General features: G+C 41.6%; 2 non-coding genes across 2 annotated transcripts; both read left to right on the top strand.

Moving 5' to 3' along the window:
* The first annotated feature begins 8,680 nt into the window (after positions 1–8,680).
* Positions 8,681–8,754, top strand: trnat-agu (transfer RNA threonine (anticodon AGU)). The gene has a single exon. It is a non-coding gene; the product is annotated as a tRNA-Thr (tRNA).
* A 571-nt stretch (positions 8,755–9,325) lies between these two features.
* On the top strand, positions 9,326–9,399 carry trnat-agu (transfer RNA threonine (anticodon AGU)). The gene has a single exon. It is a non-coding gene; the product is annotated as a tRNA-Thr (tRNA).
* The last annotated feature ends 7,732 nt before the right edge of the window (positions 9,400–17,131 follow it).

Here is a 17,131-nt window from a genome sequence, read left to right as displayed (position 1 = left end):
GTGGTAATTTTGTGTCTCTGTGGTCGTTTTATGTCTCTTTGTGGTTGTTTTGTGTCTCTTGATTTTTTGTGTCTCTTTCTGGTCGTTTTGTGTCTCTCTGTGCTTGTTTTGTGTCTCTGTGGTCGTTATGTGTCTCTGGATGTTTTGTGACTCTTTGTGGTCGTTTTGTCTCTAGTGGTCATTTTGTGTTTCTTTGTGGTTGTTTTGTGTATCTGGATTTTTTGTGTCTCTTTCTGGTCGTTTTGTGTCTCTCTGTGCTTGTTTTGTGTCTCTGTGGTCGTTATGTGTCTCTGGATGTTTTGTGTCTCTTTGTGGTCGTTTTGTCTCTAGTGGTCATTTTGTGTTTCTTTGTGGTTGTTTTGTGTATCTGGATGTTTTGTGTCTCTTTCTGGTCGTTTTGTGTCTCTCTGTGCTTGTTTTGTCTCTCTTTGTAGTCGTTTTGTGTCTCTCTGTGGTTGTTTTGTGTCTCTGTGGTCGTTATGTGTCTCTGGATGTTTTGTGACTCTTTGTGGTCGTTTTGTGTCTCTGTGGTCATTTTGTGTTTCTTTGTGGTTGTTTTGTGTATCTGGATGTTTTGTGTCTCTTTGTGGTCATTTTATGTCTCTCTGTGGTTGTTTTGTGTCTGTTTGTGGTCGTTTTGTGTCTCTTTGTGGTTGTTTTGTGTCTCTTTGTAGTTGTTTTGTGTCTCTGTGGTTGTTTTGTGTGTCTTTCTGGTAATTTTCTGTCTCTTTATGGTCGTTTTGTGTCTCTTTGTTGTAGTTTTATGTCTCCCTGTGGTTGTTTTGTGTCTCTTTGTGATCGTTTTGTGTCTCTTTGTGATAGTTTTGTGTCTCTTTGTAGTTGTTGTGTGTCTTTGTGGTAGTTTTGTGTCTCTTTGTGGTTGTTATGTGTTTCTTTGTGGTCGTTTTGTGTCTCTGGATGTTTTGTGCCTCTCTGTGGTTGTTTTGTGTCTCTTTCTGGTAATTTTGTGTCTCTTTCTGGTAATTTTGTGTCTCTGTGGTCGTTTTGTGTCTCTTTGTGGTTGTTTTGTGTCTCTGGATGTTTTGTGTCTCTTTCTGGTAATTTTGTGTCTCTCTGTGGTTGTTTTGTCTCTCTTTGTGGTTGTTTTGTGTCTCTCTGTGGTTGTTTTGTGTGTCTGTGATCGTTTTGTGTCTCTCTGTGGTTGTTTTGTGTGTCTGTGGTCATTTTGTGTCTCTTTGTGGTTGTTTTGTGTCTCTTTGTAGTTGTTGTGTCTCTGTGGTTGTTTAGTCTTTCTTTGTGTTCATTTTATGTCTGTTTGTGGTCGTTTTGTTTCTCTTTGTGGTTGTTTTGTGTCTCTGGATGTTTTTCATCTCTTTGTGGTTGTTTTGTGTCTCTGGATGTTTTGTGTCACTTTAAGGTAATTGTGTGTCTCTCTGTGGTTGTTTTGTCTGTCTGTGGTCGTTTTGTGTCTCTTTGTGGTCGTTTTGTGTCTCTTTGTAGTTGTTGTGTCTCTGTGGTTGTTTTGTGTCTCTTTGTGGTCATTTTATGTCTGTTTGTGGTAGTTTTGTCTCTCTTTGTGGTCATTTTGTGTCTCTGTGGTCGTTTTGTGTCTCTTTGTGGTTGTTTTGTGTCTCTGGATGTTTTGTATCTCTTTGTGCTTGTTTTGTCTCTCTTTGTGGTTGTTTTGTGTCTCTCTGTGCTTGTTTTGTGTCTCTCTGTGGTTGTTTTGTGTCTCTGTGGTCGTTTTGTGCCTCTCTGTGGTTGTTTTGTGTCTCTGTGGTCGTTTTGTGTCTTTTTGTGGTCGTTTTGTCTCTTGTGGTCATTTTGTGTCTCTTTGTGGTTGTTTTGTGTCTCTTTGTGGTTGTTTTGTGTCTCTGTGGTCGTTTTGTGTCTCTTTGTGGTCATTTTATGTCTGTTTGTGGTAGTTTTGTCTCTCTTTGTGGTCATTTTGTGTCTCTGTGGTCGTTTTGTGTCTCTTTGTGGTTGTTTTGTGTCTCTGGATGTTTTGTGTCTCTTTGTGGTCGTTATGTGTCTCTGGATGTTTTGTATCTCTTTGTGGTTGTTTTGTTTCTCTTTGTGATCGTTTTGTGTCTCTTTGTGGTTGTTTTGTGTCTCTGTGGTCGTTTTGTGTCTCTCTGTGGTCATTTTGTGTCTCTTTGTGGTCGTTTTGTGTATCTGAATGTTTTGTGTCTCTTTGTGGTCGTTTTATCTCTTGTGGTCGTTTTGTGTCTCTTTGTAGTAGTTTTGTGTCTCTTTGTAGTAGTTTTGTGTCTCTCTGTGGTTGTTTTGTTTCTCTTTGTGATCGTTTTGTGTCTCTTTGTAGTTGTTGTGTCTCTTTGTGGTTGTTTTGTGTCTCTTTGTAGTTGTTGTGTCTCTTTGTGGTCGTTTTGTGTCTCTGGATGTTTTGTGCCTCTCTGTGGTTTTTTGTGTCTCTTTCTGGTAATTTTGTGTCTCTTTGTGGTAGTTTTGTCTCTCTTTGTGGTAATTTTGTGTCTCTGTGGTCGTTTTATGTCTCTTTGTGGTTGTTTTGTGTCTCTTGATTTTTTGTGTCTCTTTCTGGTCGTTTTGTGTCTCTCTGTGCTTGTTTTGTGTCTCTGTGGTCGTTATGTGTCTCTGGATGTTTTGTGACTCTTTGTGGTCGTTTTGTCTCTAGTGGTCATTTTGTGTTTCTTTGTGGTTGTTTTGTGTATCTGGATTTTTTGTGTCTCTTTCTGGTCGTTTTGTGTCTCTCTGTGCTTGTTTTGTGTCTCTGTGGTCGTTATGTGTCTCTGGATGTTTTGTGTCTCTTTGTGGTCGTTTTGTCTCTAGTGGTCATTTTGTGTTTCTTTGTGGTTGTTTTGTGTATCTGGATGTTTTGTGTCTCTTTCTGGTCGTTTTGTGTCTCTCTGTGCTTGTTTTGTCTCTCTTTGTAGTCGTTTTGTGTCTCTCTGTGGTTGTTTTGTGTCTCTGTGGTCGTTATGTGTCTCTGGATGTTTTGTGACTCTTTGTGGTCGTTTTGTGTCTCTGTGGTCATTTTGTGTTTCTTTGTGGTTGTTTTGTGTATCTGGATGTTTTGTGTCTCTTTGTGGTCATTTTATGTCTCTCTGTGGTTGTTTTGTGTCTGTTTGTGGTCGTTTTGTGTCTCTTTGTGGTTGTTTTGTGTCTCTTTGTAGTTGTTTTGTGTCTCTGTGGTTGTTTTGTGTGTCTTTCTGGTAATTTTCTGTCTCTTTATGGTCGTTTTGTGTCTCTTTGTTGTAGTTTTATGTCTCCCTGTGGTTGTTTTGTGTCTCTTTGTGATCGTTTTGTGTCTCTTTGTGATAGTTTTGTGTCTCTTTGTAGTTGTTGTGTGTCTTTGTGGTAGTTTTGTGTCTCTTTGTGGTTGTTATGTGTTTCTTTGTGGTCGTTTTGTGTCTCTGGATGTTTTGTGCCTCTCTGTGGTTGTTTTGTGTCTCTTTCTGGTAATTTTGTGTCTCTTTCTGGTAATTTTGTGTCTCTGTGGTCGTTTTGTGTCTCTTTGTGGTTGTTTTGTGTCTCTGGATGTTTTGTGTCTCTTTCTGGTAATTTTGTGTCTCTCTGTGGTTGTTTTGTCTCTCTTTGTGGTTGTTTTGTGTCTCTCTGTGGTTGTTTTGTGTGTCTGTGATCGTTTTGTGTCTCTCTGTGGTTGTTTTGTGTGTCTGTGATCGTTTTGTGTCTCTCTGTGGTTGTTTTGTGTGTCTGTGATCGTTTTGTGTCTCTCTGTGGTTGTTTTGTGTGTCTGTGGTCATTTTGTGTCTCTTTGTGGTTGTTTTGTGTCTCTTTGTAGTTGTTGTGTCTCTGTGGTTGTTTAGTCTTTCTTTGTGTTCATTTTATGTCTGTTTGTGGTCGTTTTGTTTCTCTTTGTGGTTGTTTTGTGTCTCTGGATTTTTTTCATCTCTTTGTGGTTGTTTTGTGTCTCTGGATGTTTTGTGTCACTTTAAGGTAATTGTGTGTCTCTCTGTGGTTGTTTTGTCTGTCTGTGGTCGTTTTGTGTCTCTTTGTGGTCGTTTTGTGTCTCTTTGTAGTTGTTGTGTCTCTCTGGATGTTTTGTGTCTCTTTGTGGTTGTTTAGTCTCTCTTTTTGTTCATTTTATGTCTGTTTGTGGTAGTTTTGTCTCTCTTTGTGGTCATTTGTGTCTCTGTGGTCGTTTTGTTTCTCTTTGTGGTTGTTTTGTGTCTCTGGATGTTTTTTATCTCTTTGTGGTTGTTTTGTGTCTCTGGATGTTTTGTGTCACTTTAAGGTAATTGTGTGTCTCTCCGTGGTTGTTTTGTCTCTCTGTGGTCGTTTTGTGTCTCTCTGTGGTCGTTTTGTGTCTCTTTGTGGTCGTTTTGTGTCTCTTTGTAGTTGTTGTGTCTCTGTGGTTGTTTTGTGTCTCTTTGTGGTCATTTTATGTCTGTTTGTGGTAGTTTTGTCTCTCTTTGTGGTCATTTTGTGTCTCTGTGGTCGTTTTGTGTCTCTTTGTGGTTGTTTTGTGTCTCTGGATGTTTTGTATCTCTTTGTGCTTGTTTTGTCTCTCTTTGTGGTTGTTTTGTGTCTCTCTGTGCTTGTTTTGTGTCTCTCTGTGGTTGTTTTGTGTCTCTGTGGTCGTTTTGTGCCTCTCTGTGGTTGTTTTGTGTCTCTGTGGTCGTTTTGTGTCTTTTTGTGGTCGTTTTGTCTCTTGTGGTCATTTTGTGTCTCTTTGTGGTTGTTTTGTGTCTCTTTGTGGTTGTTTTGTGTCTCTGTGGTCGTTTTGTGTCTCTTTGTGGTCATTTTATGTCTGTTTGTGGTAGTTTTGTCTCTCTTTGTGGTCATTTTGTGTCTCTGTGGTCGTTTTGTGTCTCTTTGTGGTTGTTTTGTGTCTCTGGATGTTTTGTGTCTCTTTGTGGTCGTTATGTGTCTCTGGATGTTTTGTATCTCTTTGTGGTTGTTTTGTTTCTCTTTGTGATCGTTTTGTGTCTCTTTGTGGTTGTTTTGTGTCTCTGTGGTCGTTTTGTGTCTCTCTGTGGTCATTTTGTGTCTCTTTGTGGTCGTTTTGTGTATCTGAATGTTTTGTGTCTCTTTGTGGTCGTTTTATCTCTTGTGGTCGTTTTGTGTCTCTTTGTAGTAGTTTTGTGTCTCTTTGTAGTAGTTTTGTGTCTCTCTGTGGTTGTTTTGTTTCTCTTTGTGATCGTTTTGTGTCTCTTTGTAGTTGTTGTGTCTCTTTGTGGTTGTTTTGTGTCTCTTTGTAGTTGTTGTGTCTCTTTGTGGTCGTTTTGTGTCTCTGGATGTTTTGTGCCTCTCTGTGGTTTTTTGTGTCTCTTTCTGGTAATTTTGTGTCTCTTTGTGGTAGTTTTGTCTCTCTTTGTGGTAATTTTGTGTCTCTGTGGTCGTTTTATGTCTCTTTGTGGTTGTTTTGTGTCTCTTGATTTTTTGTGTCTCTTTCTGGTCGTTTTGTGTCTCTCTGTGCTTGTTTTGTGTCTCTGTGGTCGTTATGTGTCTCTGGATGTTTTGTGACTCTTTGTGGTCGTTTTGTCTCTAGTGGTCATTTTGTGTTTCTTTGTGGTTGTTTTGTGTATCTGGATTTTTTGTGTCTCTTTCTGGTCGTTTTGTGTCTCTCTGTGCTTGTTTTGTGTCTCTGTGGTCGTTATGTGTCTCTGGATGTTTTGTGTCTCTTTGTGGTCGTTTTGTCTCTAGTGGTCATTTTGTGTTTCTTTGTGGTTGTTTTGTGTATCTGGATGTTTTGTGTCTCTTTCTGGTCGTTTTGTGTCTCTCTGTGCTTGTTTTGTCTCTCTTTGTAGTCGTTTTGTGTCTCTCTGTGGTTGTTTTGTGTCTCTGTGGTCGTTATGTGTCTCTGGATGTTTTGTGACTCTTTGTGGTCGTTTTGTGTCTCTGTGGTCATTTTGTGTTTCTTTGTGGTTGTTTTGTGTATCTGGATGTTTTGTGTCTCTTTGTGGTCATTTTATGTCTCTCTGTGGTTGTTTTGTGTCTGTTTGTGGTCGTTTTGTGTCTCTTTGTGGTTGTTTTGTGTCTCTTTGTAGTTGTTTTGTGTCTCTGTGGTTGTTTTGTGTGTCTTTCTGGTAATTTTCTGTCTCTTTATGGTCGTTTTGTGTCTCTTTGTTGTAGTTTTATGTCTCCCTGTGGTTGTTTTGTGTCTCTTTGTGATCGTTTTGTGTCTCTTTGTGATAGTTTTGTGTCTCTTTGTAGTTGTTGTGTGTCTTTGTGGTAGTTTTGTGTCTCTTTGTGGTTGTTATGTGTTTCTTTGTGGTCGTTTTGTGTCTCTGGATGTTTTGTGCCTCTCTGTGGTTGTTTTGTGTCTCTTTCTGGTAATTTTGTGTCTCTTTCTGGTAATTTTGTGTCTCTGTGGTCGTTTTGTGTCTCTTTGTGGTTGTTTTGTGTCTCTGGATGTTTTGTGTCTCTTTCTGGTAATTTTGTGTCTCTCTGTGGTTGTTTTGTCTCTCTTTGTGGTTGTTTTGTGTCTCTCTGTGGTTGTTTTGTGTGTCTGTGATCGTTTTGTGTCTCTCTGTGGTTGTTTTGTGTGTCTGTGGTCATTTTGTGTCTCTTTGTGGTTGTTTTGTGTCTCTTTGTAGTTGTTGTGTCTCTGTGGTTGTTTAGTCTTTCTTTGTGTTCATTTTATGTCTGTTTGTGGTCGTTTTGTTTCTCTTTGTGGTTGTTTTGTGTCTCTGGATGTTTTTCATCTCTTTGTGGTTGTTTTGTGTCTCTGGATGTTTTGTGTCACTTTAAGGTAATTGTGTGTCTCTCTGTGGTTGTTTTGTCTGTCTGTGGTCGTTTTGTGTTTCTCTGTGGTCGTTTTGTGTCTCTCTGTGGTCGTTTTGTGTTTCTCTGTGGTCGTTTTGTGTCTCTTTGTGGTCGTTTTGTGTCTCTTTGTGGTAGTTTTGTCTCTCTTTGTGGTCATTTTGTGTCTCTGTGGTCGTTTTGTGTCTCTTTGTGGTTGTTTTGTGTCTCTGGATTTTTTGTGTCTCTTTCTGGTCGTTTTGTGTCTCTCTGTGCTTGTTTTGTGTCTCTGTGGTCGTTATGTGTCTCTGGATGTTTTGTGACTCTTTGTGGTCGTTTTGTCTCTAGTGGTCATTTTGTGTTTCTTTGTGGTTGTTTTGTGTATCTGGATGTTTTGTGTCTCTTTGTGGTCATTTTATGTCTCTCTGTGGTTGTTTTGTGTCTGTTTGTGGTCGTTTTGTGTCTCTTTGTAGTTGTTTTGTGTCTCTGTGGTTGTTTTGTGTGTCTTTCTGGTAATTTTCTGTCTCTTTATGGTCGTTTTGTGTCTCTTTGTTGTAGTTTTATGTCTCTCTGTGGTTGTTTTGTGTCTCTTTGTGATCGTTTTGCTTCTCTTTGTGATCGTTTTGTGTCTCTTTGTAGTTGTTGTGTGTCTTTGTGGTAGTTTTGTGTCTCTTTGTGGTTGTTATGTGTCTCTTTGTGGTCGTTTTGTGTCTCTGGATGTTTTGTGCCTCTCTGTGGTTGTTTTGTGTCTCTTTCTGGTAATTTTGTGTCTCTTTCTGGTAATTTTGTGTCTCTGTGGTCGTTTTGTGTCTCTTTGTGGTTGTTTTGTGTCTCTGGATGTTTTGTGTCTCTTTCTGGTAATTTTGTGTCTCTCTGTGGTTGTTTTGTCTCTCTTTGTGGTTGTTTTGTGTCTCTCTGTGGTTGTTTTGTGTGTCTGTGATCGTTTTGTGTCTCTCTGTGGTTGTTTTCTGTCTCTGTGGTCATTTTGTGTCTCTTTGTGGTTGTTTTGTGTCTCTTTGTAGTTGTTGTGTCTCTGTGGTTGTTTAGTCTCTCTTTTTGTTCATTTTATGTCTGTTTGTGGTAGTTTTGTCTCTCTTTGTGGTCATTTGTGTCTCTGTGGTCGTTTTGTTTCTCTTTGTGGTTGTTTTGTGTCTCTGGATGTTTTTTATCTCTTTGTGGTTGTTTTGTGTCTCTGGATGTTTTGTGTCACTTTAAGGTAATTGTGTGTCTCTCCGTGGTTGTTTTGTCTCTCTGTGGTCGTTTTGTGTCTCTCTGTGGTCGTTTTGTGTCTCTTTGTGGTCGTTTTGTGTCTCTTTGTAGTTGTTGTGTCTCTGTGGTTGTTTTGTGTCTCTTTGTGGTCATTTTATGTCTGTTTGTGGTAGTTTTGTCTCTCTTTGTGGTCATTTTGTGTCTCTGTGGTCGTTTTGTGTCTCTTTGTGGTTGTTTTGTGTCTCTGGATGTTTTGTATCTCTTTGTGCTTGTTTTGTCTCTCTTTGTGGTTGTTTTGTGTCTCTCTGTGCTTGTTTTGTGTCTCTCTGTGGTTGTTTTGTGTCTCTGTGGTCGTTTTGTGCCTCTCTGTGGTTGTTTTGTGTCTCTGTGGTCGTTTTGTGTCTTTTTGTGGTCGTTTTGTCTCTTGTGGTCATTTTGTGTCTCTTTGTGGTTGTTTTGTGTCTCTTTGTGGTTGTTTTGTGTCTCTGTGGTCGTTTTGTGTCTCTTTGTGGTCATTTTATGTCTGTTTGTGGTAGTTTTGTCTCTCTTTGTGGTCATTTTGTGTCTCTGTGGTCGTTTTGTGTCTCTTTGTGGTTGTTTTGTGTCTCTGGATGTTTTGTGTCTCTTTGTGGTCGTTATGTGTCTCTGGATGTTTTGTATCTCTTTGTGGTTGTTTTGTTTCTCTTTGTGATCGTTTTGTGTCTCTTTGTGGTTGTTTTGTGTCTCTGTGGTCGTTTTGTGTCTCTCTGTGGTCATTTTGTGTCTCTTTGTGGTCGTTTTGTGTATCTGAATGTTTTGTGTCTTTCATCATTTTTATGGCTTATGTGGTGCTGTGGCTTAGTTGGTCAAAGTGCCTGTCTAGTAAACAGGAGATCCTGGGTTCAAATCCCAGCAGTGCCTGTAGTCCTGTTAAGCTAACGATGACTTAGCATATAAAACAGGTCATTATCAGGGTTCTACTTTACATTGGTTCTCTTAATTAAATGATGAACATCATGATTATTATCAGTTTCTTCTTTGGTAAGACTTGATAAAAATGTTTTTAGAAATCAGAATTAGTTTTGGGATGTTTTGTGTCTCTTCGTGGTGGTTTTGTGTCTCTGGATGTTTTGTGTCTCTTGCCTCAGGGGCGTCCCTGTCTATCTTCAAGAAGCTCCTGAAAACCCAGCTCTTCAGAGAGCATCTCCTATCCCAGCACTTACCTTGTACTTCCCTACCCCCTCTATCTCTGCACTTTATCTTTCTGCTCTTCCTTCTAAGCCTGCACCCTATCTCTACTCTGTCACCTCTGACAGAGTCGGACTCCTGGGTTCCTTCTATGTAGCTTATTGTTAGCTTTTTATAAAGCTGTTATATCTTCATTTGTAAGTCGCTTTGGATAAAAGCGTCTGATAAATACAGAAACAGAAACATTTCCGGGAGATTATCCAATTCCAGATCTTTATTCTTTCATCATTTTTATGTCTTATGTGGCGCTGTGGCTTAGTTGGTCAAAGTGCCTGTCTAGTAAACAGGAGATCCTGGGTTCAAATCCCAGCAGTGCCTTTGGTCCTTTTAAGCTAACTATGACTTAGCATATAAAACAGGTCATTATCAGGGTTCTATTGAATACTTTACAGATTTCCATAATTGTTTTTAACCTCATGGTGTCAACCCTTTGGTTCCTTTGCATCAGTCTGAAGTCACATGTGTCCTGCATGAGGAAGCTTGGGATCGCAGTAGGGCAATAATTTCTAATAATACACCATAGATAAACTTTCCAGTGAAATTAGAGCCATAAAATCTGTTTTTACTCCATCCAGCGAGCAGGACTGAGTCTGAACCAAACCCTGACCTCTGACCCCTGCAGATAAGAAGCGACACCATGTGTCCACACGGTGGCAGTATTGTCCAACACATGAAGGTGGAGCAGCCGACACTAACTCGGGTTAAACTGACCCTCAAACCTCCTCTCTGCTGTCTCTTTGCTGTCTTTCTGCGTCTTTGTTCTACGACAGACTGCTTCAAATGAATAAGACGTAGAGGGAGTATTTGTACAATCCAGAGGAGGCCCGTGGAGCCTGTGGGTGACCTGGTGTGGGACGTCCCTCAGCTGTGTCAGAGTCAGGCGGCGGCATGGAGCTCCAGCTCACATGAAGTCGCATCAGTTCTCAGATAAAACGCAGCGCTGGACCAAAACACAAGTTTAACTATGACTCAGATTCATTACTTACAGCTGGGCTGATGTAATTTAGTGCCAGTGTCAGTAGTTTGACAGGTTTGTGTGTCTTTGTGTCATTCATGAGCCCCTGAAGTCATTCTTTGTCTCATTTTTGTGTCTCTGTTGTTGTTTTAGTTTGTTGTTGCTGTTGTTCTGTGTTTCAGGGGTCATTGTTCTGTGTTTCAGGGGTCATTGTCTGTGTTTCAGGGGTCATTGTCTTTGTTTCAGGGGTCATTGTTGTGTTTCAGGGGTCATTGTTGTGTTTCAGGGGTCATTGTCTTTGTTTCAGGGGTCATTGTTGTGTTTCAGGGGTCATTGTCTGTGTTTCAGGGGTCATTGTCTGTGTTTCAGGGGTCATTGTCTTTGTTTCAGGGGTCATTGTTATGTTTCAGGGGTCATTGTTGTGTTTCAGGGGTCATTTTCTGTGTTTCAGGGGTCATTGTTGTGTTTCAGGGGTCATTGTTGTGTTTCAGGGGTCATTGTCTGTGTTTTAGGGGTCATTGTTGTGTTTCATGGGTCATTGTTGTCTTTCAGGGGTCATTGTTGTGTTTCAGGGGTCATTGTTGTGTTTCATGGGTCATTGTCTGTGTTTTAGGGGTCATTGTTGTGTTTCATGGGTCATTGTCTGTGTTTCAGGGGTCATTGTCTTTGTTTCAGGGGTCATTGTTATGTTTCAGGGGTCATTGTTGTGTTTCAGGGGTCTTCGTTTTTGTTTCAGGGGTCATTGTTGTGTTTCAGGGGTCATTGTTGTGTTTCAGGGGTCATTTTCTGTGTTTCAGGGGTCATTGTTGTGTTTCAGGGGTCATTGTTGTGTTTCAGGGGTCATTTTCTGTGTTTCAGGGGTCATTGTTGTGTTTCAGGGGTCATTGTCTTTGTTTCAGGGGTCATTGTTGTGTTTCAGGGGTCATTGTTGTGTTTCAGGGGTCATTGTCTTTGTTTCAGGGGTCATTGTTGTGTTTCAGGGGTCATTGTTGTGTTTCAGGGGTCATTTTCTGTGTTTCAGGGGTCATTGTTGAGTTTCAGGGGTCATTGTCTGTGTTTCAGGGGTTATTGTTGTGTTTCAGGGGTCATTTTCTGTGTTTCAGGGGTCATTGTTGTGTTTCAGGGGTCATTGTCTGTGTTTCAGGGGTCATTGTTCTGTGTCAGGGGTCATTGTCTGTGTTTCATTGGTCATTGTTGTGTTTCAGGGGTCATTGTTGTGTTTCAGGGGTCATTGTCTGTGTTTTAGGGGTCATTGTTGTGTTTCATGGGTCATTGTTGTCTTTCAGGGGTCATTGTTGTGTTTCAGGGGTCATTGTTGTGTTTCATGGGTCATTGTCTGTGTTTTAGGGGTCATTGTTGTGTTTCATGGGTCATTGTCTGTGTTTCAGGGGTCATTGTCTGTGTTTTAGGGGTCATTGTCTGTGTTTTAGGGGTCATTGTTGTGTTTCAGAGGTCATTGTTGTGTTTCATGGGTCATTGTTGTGTTTCATGGGTCATTGTTGTGTTTCAGGGGTCATTGTCTGTGTTTTAGGGGTCATTGTTGTGTTTCAGGGGTCATTGTCTTTGTTTCAGGGGTCATTGTTCTGTCTCAGGGGTCATTGTCTGTGTCTCAGAGGTCATTGTTCTGTCTCAGGGGTCATTGTCTGTGTCTCAGAGGTCATTGTTCTGTGTCAGGGGTCATTGTCTGTGTTTCATTGGTCATTGTTGTGTTTCAGGGGTCATTGTCTGTGTTTTAGGGGTCATTGTTGTGTTTCATGGGTCATTGTTGTCTTTCAGGGGTCATTGTTGTGTTTCAGGGGTCATTGTTGTCTTTCAGGGGTCATTGTTGTGTTTCAGGGGTCATTGTTGTGTTTCATGGGTCATTGTTGTCTTTCAGGGGTCATTGTTGTGTTTCAGGGGTCATTGTTGTCTTTCAGGGGTCATTGTTGTGTCTCATGGGTCATTGTTGTGTTTCAGGGGTCATTGTCTGTGTTTCAGGGGTCATTGTCTGTGTTTTAGGGGTCATTGTCTGTGTTTTAGGGGTCATTGTTGTCTTTCAGGGGTCATTGTTGTCTTTCAGGGGTCATTGTTGTGTTTCATGGGTCATTGTTGTGTTTCAGGGGTCATTGTTGTGTTTCATGGGTCATTGTTGTGTTTCATGGGTCATTGTTGTGTTTCAGGGGTCATTGTCTGTGTTTCGGGGTCATTGTCTGTGTTTTAGGGGTCATTGTTGTGTTTCAGAGGTCATTGTTGTGTTTCATGGGTCATTGTTGTGTTTCATGGGTCATTGTTGTGTTTCAGGGGTCATTGTCTGTGTTTTAGGGGTCATTGTTGTGTTTCAGGGGTCATTGTCTGTGTCTCAGAGGTCATTGTTCTGTCTCAGGGGTCATTGTCTGTGTCTCAGAGGTCATTGTTCTGTGTCAGGGGTCATTGTCTGTGTTTCATTGGTCATTGTTGTGTTTCATGGGTAATTGTTGTGTTTCAGGGGTCATTGTTGTGTTTCAGGGGTCATTGTCTGTGTTTTAGGGATCATTGTTGTGTTTCATGGGTCATTGTTGTCTTTCAGGGGTCATTGTTGTGTTTCAGGGGTCATTGTTCTGTTTCAGGGGTCATTGTCTGTGTCTCAGGGGTCATTGTTTGTGTCTCAGGGGTCATTGTCTCTGTCTCAGAGGTCTTTGTTGTGTTTCAGGGGTCATTGTCTTTGTTTTAGGGGTCATTGTTGTGTTTCAGGGGTCAGTCTGTGTCTCAGGGGTCATTGTTCTGTGTCTCAGAGGTCACTGTCTGTGTCTCAGAGGTCATTGTTCCATCTCAGAGGTCATTCAGGGGTCATTGTTGTGTTTCATGGGTCATTGTCTGTGTTTCAGGGGTCATTGTTCTGTTTCAGGGGTCATTGTCTCTGTCTCAGGGGTCATTGTTTGTGTCTCAGGGGTCATTGTCTGTGTCTCAGAGGTCATTGTCTCTGTCTCAGAGGTCATTGTTGTGTTTCAGGGGTCATTGTTGTGTTTCAGGGGTCATTGTCTTTGTTTTAGGGGTCATTGTTGTGTTTCAGGGGTCATTGTTGTATTTCAGGGGTCAGTCTGTGTCTCAGGGGTCATTGTTCTGTGTCTCAGAGGTCATTGTTCCATCTCAGAGGTCATTGTTCTGTCTCAGAGGTCATTGTCTGTGTCTCAGGGGTCATTGTTTGTGTCTCAGGGGTCATTGTCTGTGTCTCAGAGGTCATTGTCTCTGTCTCAGAGGTCATTGTCTGTGTCATTGTTTTGTTTCTGCTGTTCCTAATTTCTAATAGTTTTGATTCTCTTTGTATTGCCTTTTTCTTTATTTGTCTTTTTTCCATGTTTATTTGTCTTTTTTCAATGTTTATTTGTAGTTTTTCAGTGTTTATATGTGTTTTTTCAGTGTTTATTTGTCTTTTTTCAGTGTTTATTTGTCTTTTTCAGTGTTTATTTGTGGTTTTTCAGTGTTTATTTGTGGTTTTTCAGTGTTTATTTGTGTTTTTTCAGTGTTTATTTGTGGTTTTTCAATGTTTATTTGTGGTTTTTCAGTGTTTATTTGTCTTTTTCAGTGTTTATTTGTCTTTTTTCAGTGTTTATTTGTCTTTTTTCAGTGTTTATTTGTGGTTTTTCAGTGTTTATTTGTGGTTTTTCAGTGTTTATTTGTGGTTTTTCGTCTCTCGCTGCATGTCAGGACAAAGACCGGCCGTGGCGGTGTTGAACTCTGCTCAGGTCAGGTCTGTGTGAAACACGCCGGGCCGTGTGGAGGCTCACGGTGGCGTGATGCTGGCTGATGACCCTGTGCTGGGAGCCCACTGGGGCTCCAGTTTGGAGCTGCTGGGTTTGATGGGAGCCCACTGGGCGTGTGCGGAGCAGCAGTGGGTGGCTGCAGGAAAGACCTCACTCAGTGATGGAAAACATTCCTCTCAATGACTCACCGTCATAAACATGTAAAATCATTAGATTCATGACAGAGAGTCTGAGCTGGCGTCAGGCCGCCGAAGCAGAAACGTACGAGCTTTTATTGTTGGGATTAAAGCGCTTGGAGCGCCACAGAAAGCTAAAGTTTCCCAGCGGAGCTCATTGTGAAAGCCACAGAGGCTGAAATAAAGCCGTCTGAGCTCAGTTTGAAGGGTTCGAACAGTTAGAGACAGTTAGAGACAGTGTGTGAGGAAGGCCTGCAGGAGTCAGCTCTGTACAGATCAGGTGTCTGTGCTGTTGTTCTGTGTCTTTGTGGTCATTTAGCTTCGTTTTGTGGTCATTTAGCTTCGCTTTGTGGTTATTTTCTTCTTATTTTGGTTCTTTTGTGCATCTCTGTGTCAGTTTTGTGTCTCTTTGTGGTCATTTAGCTTCGCTTTGTGGTTATTTTCTTCTTATTTTGGTTCTTTTGTGCATCTCTGTGGCAGTTTTGTGTCTCTTTGTGGTCATTTAGCTTCGCTTTGTGGTCATTTAGCTTCACTTTGTGGTTATTTAGCTTCACTTTGTGGTTATTTAGCTTCACTTTGTGGTCATTTTCTTCTTATTTTGGTTCTTTTGTGCATCTCTGTGGCAGTTTTGTGTCTCTTTGTGGTCATTTAGCTTCGTTTTGTGGTCATTTAGCTTCACTTTGTGGTTATTTAGCTTCACTTTGTGGTCATTTAGCTTCACTTTGTGGTTATTTAGCTTCACTTTGTGGTCATTTTTCTTATTATTTTGGTTCTTTTGTGCATCTCTGTGTCAGTTTTGTGTCTCTTTGTGGTCATTTAGCTTCACTTTGTGGTTATTTTCTTCTTATTTTGGTTCTTTTGTGCATCTCTGTGGCAGTTTTGTGTCTCTTTGTGGTCATTTAGCTTCGCTTTGTGGTTATTTTCTTCTTATTTTGGTTCTTTTGTGCATCTCTGTGGCAGTTTTGTGTCTCTTTGTGGTCATTTAGCTTCGCTTTGTGGTCAAGATTGACTTTTTTCTCTTTTGGTATTTTTCAGAAGCATAACGTCCATAACATGAAGAACAGTTTCTCTGCTTTATGAGCAAAGGCTGAGGGAATTCCACCCTGAAAATGAGCTTCATGTCACTTTTACAGCCTCCATGTTGAACTTTGGTGAAAGTTTGGCTAAAGTATTTCCTTATTTATGAGTCAGACGTTGTAAATCTTCGCTGTTCTCAAATAACTAAGATGATAACCTGCAGATTGATGAGCTGAGGCCCTGGTGTGGATACCTTCCACAGCCTTTCCACTGCACCCTGTTTGCTTCCCCCACACTGAGGGGAGTCCTGAGGCTTTACCCTGACCACAGCCTGGTCTCTGCCTCTGCCAGGTTTACTGTTCTGTGGCCTGGGTTCGACAGCTCGAGGCGTTCGGGAGGCTTTGTGGATCACCGGCCGTCCAAGAACACTGTGGGCACAAAGTGGCAAAGCCTCAAACCACAGAATCCACAGGGCATAAAGGCTGTTAGTGTCGGGGCTTCAGGAGGCAGCTGGCCGCTGGAGATGAGGACGGAGTGATTCTGCGCGCTGATGGATGTGGACGAGGCGGAGAGGTTAATTATAATGTGGTGGCAGCACTGATATTTGACGTCTGATGTGTGGGACAAAGATGAATCCAGACTGACGAATTCTCCAGGACCAGCAGCCGAATAAATCCTTAAAATCTCCCTCAAATCTGTTGTTTCTTCTGCCGCTTATCAGTTTAGTCTGAGGACACAAAGGAAGGCTGTGAAAGCTCTAATTTTAGGTGTGTGTTGATGTCAGTATCTGTATAAAAGAGCTTTCATCCAGTTGTGTTGGCTAAATTTAAGAAAGTCACAAAAAGAAACTCTATTTTAGGACTTCTGTTGTGTTGATGTGAGAAAAGGCTTTAAAGATCAGCTGCTACATCTGTAAACGCACCCCTGGATTGGATAAAATGTGTCTTTAACTAGTTCTGCAGCCAGAACTTAGGAGTTCAGGAGCTTCTGTGTCCCGTTCCCGCCATAAAGACTCGACCATCAGATGAAAACGTCTGTAAATCATTTGGATCACACAAGAAGAAGGGAACATCGGAAGTTATTACAGCCACAGCTCGAGAGGTCAAAGGTCAGCACGGCATCTACTGTCTGAATGAAATGTTTGGGACGTTCAGCAGCTGTATCTTCGGCCTCTTTTCTGACCTCTGATGTCACCAACACCAAACTGCTCTCAGATGCCAGCAGGTGAAGCGACTTTTAAGATGTGACCAAAATCAAACAAAGAGCCAAGATGCCTCCAGTAAAGCAGCAAATGTTACCTCCTGGGTTTCTAAACCTCACAGGATCTGTAAGTTGTAGATGAACACATGCAGAACCAGTTTGAACCTCCTCACAAACCCTCCATCTCAGCTGTTTGACAGCATCAGGAGTGTTTTTCTTACATTACCGCTTACATCTCACTCAAAGTGGCTGGGCAGGTTAGATATAATCATCAGTAAGCTCACGGTGTTTTAGCAGCACTTTGAAACTATTCAGTCATTCAGGCTGGCTCTAAAATCATCAGCCCAGCACTCCAAATGGAGCTCAGGATTTCCCCGAATGGTTTCACAGCAGAAAAAGGACAGAAGTACCTTTCTTTCTGTGGAGAAAGAAGAGTAAGAGCAGAATCCGCAACCTGCTGACTCAGATCCAGCCCGTTTGATTGACTTTTCTCCAGCAGGAACGGACCAGGACCGAGCCCAGACCATGTTCTGCTGCTGCAGAGGAATGTGCTAAAAAGCTCCGTCCCACGGCAGCCAAACACTTTCCCTCACATTAGTGTTCCCGAGAACCTCCCACGAATCTTCGGAGCAGCCGAGCCAAGATGACATGTAATCACAAAGATCAACAAAGCCCAAGCAGCTTTTACAGAGGATCACCATGACGGCTTTATAAAGGAACCCTGTTATGAAACATGCTGCTGCCCAGCACACACACACTCTCTCTGAAGCATTTGGACCAATTCAAGTTGCTTCTGCAAGTCTAAACATGCTGTGGCCACTTTAAATCACTACAGAAGGTAACGTTTCCAGGGATTAGATCATAATTCAGAACATCAAACTACAAATCATGCGTTCAGACGGGCGCAGTGAGCTGTGACGTCACCCACTGATTTGCATTATGGCTGGTTTAAAGCAGGATGCCACCACAGACGTCTCTCTGAG

The sequence above is a fragment of the Leuresthes tenuis genome, unplaced genomic scaffold (genome assembly GCF_036924035.1).
Source record: "Leuresthes tenuis unplaced genomic scaffold, fLeuTen1.0.hap1 SCAF_23, whole genome shotgun sequence".
Classification (NCBI taxonomy): domain Eukaryota; kingdom Metazoa; phylum Chordata; class Actinopteri; order Atheriniformes; family Atherinopsidae; genus Leuresthes; species Leuresthes tenuis.
This window is presented reverse-complemented; position numbering and strand designations above follow the sequence as displayed.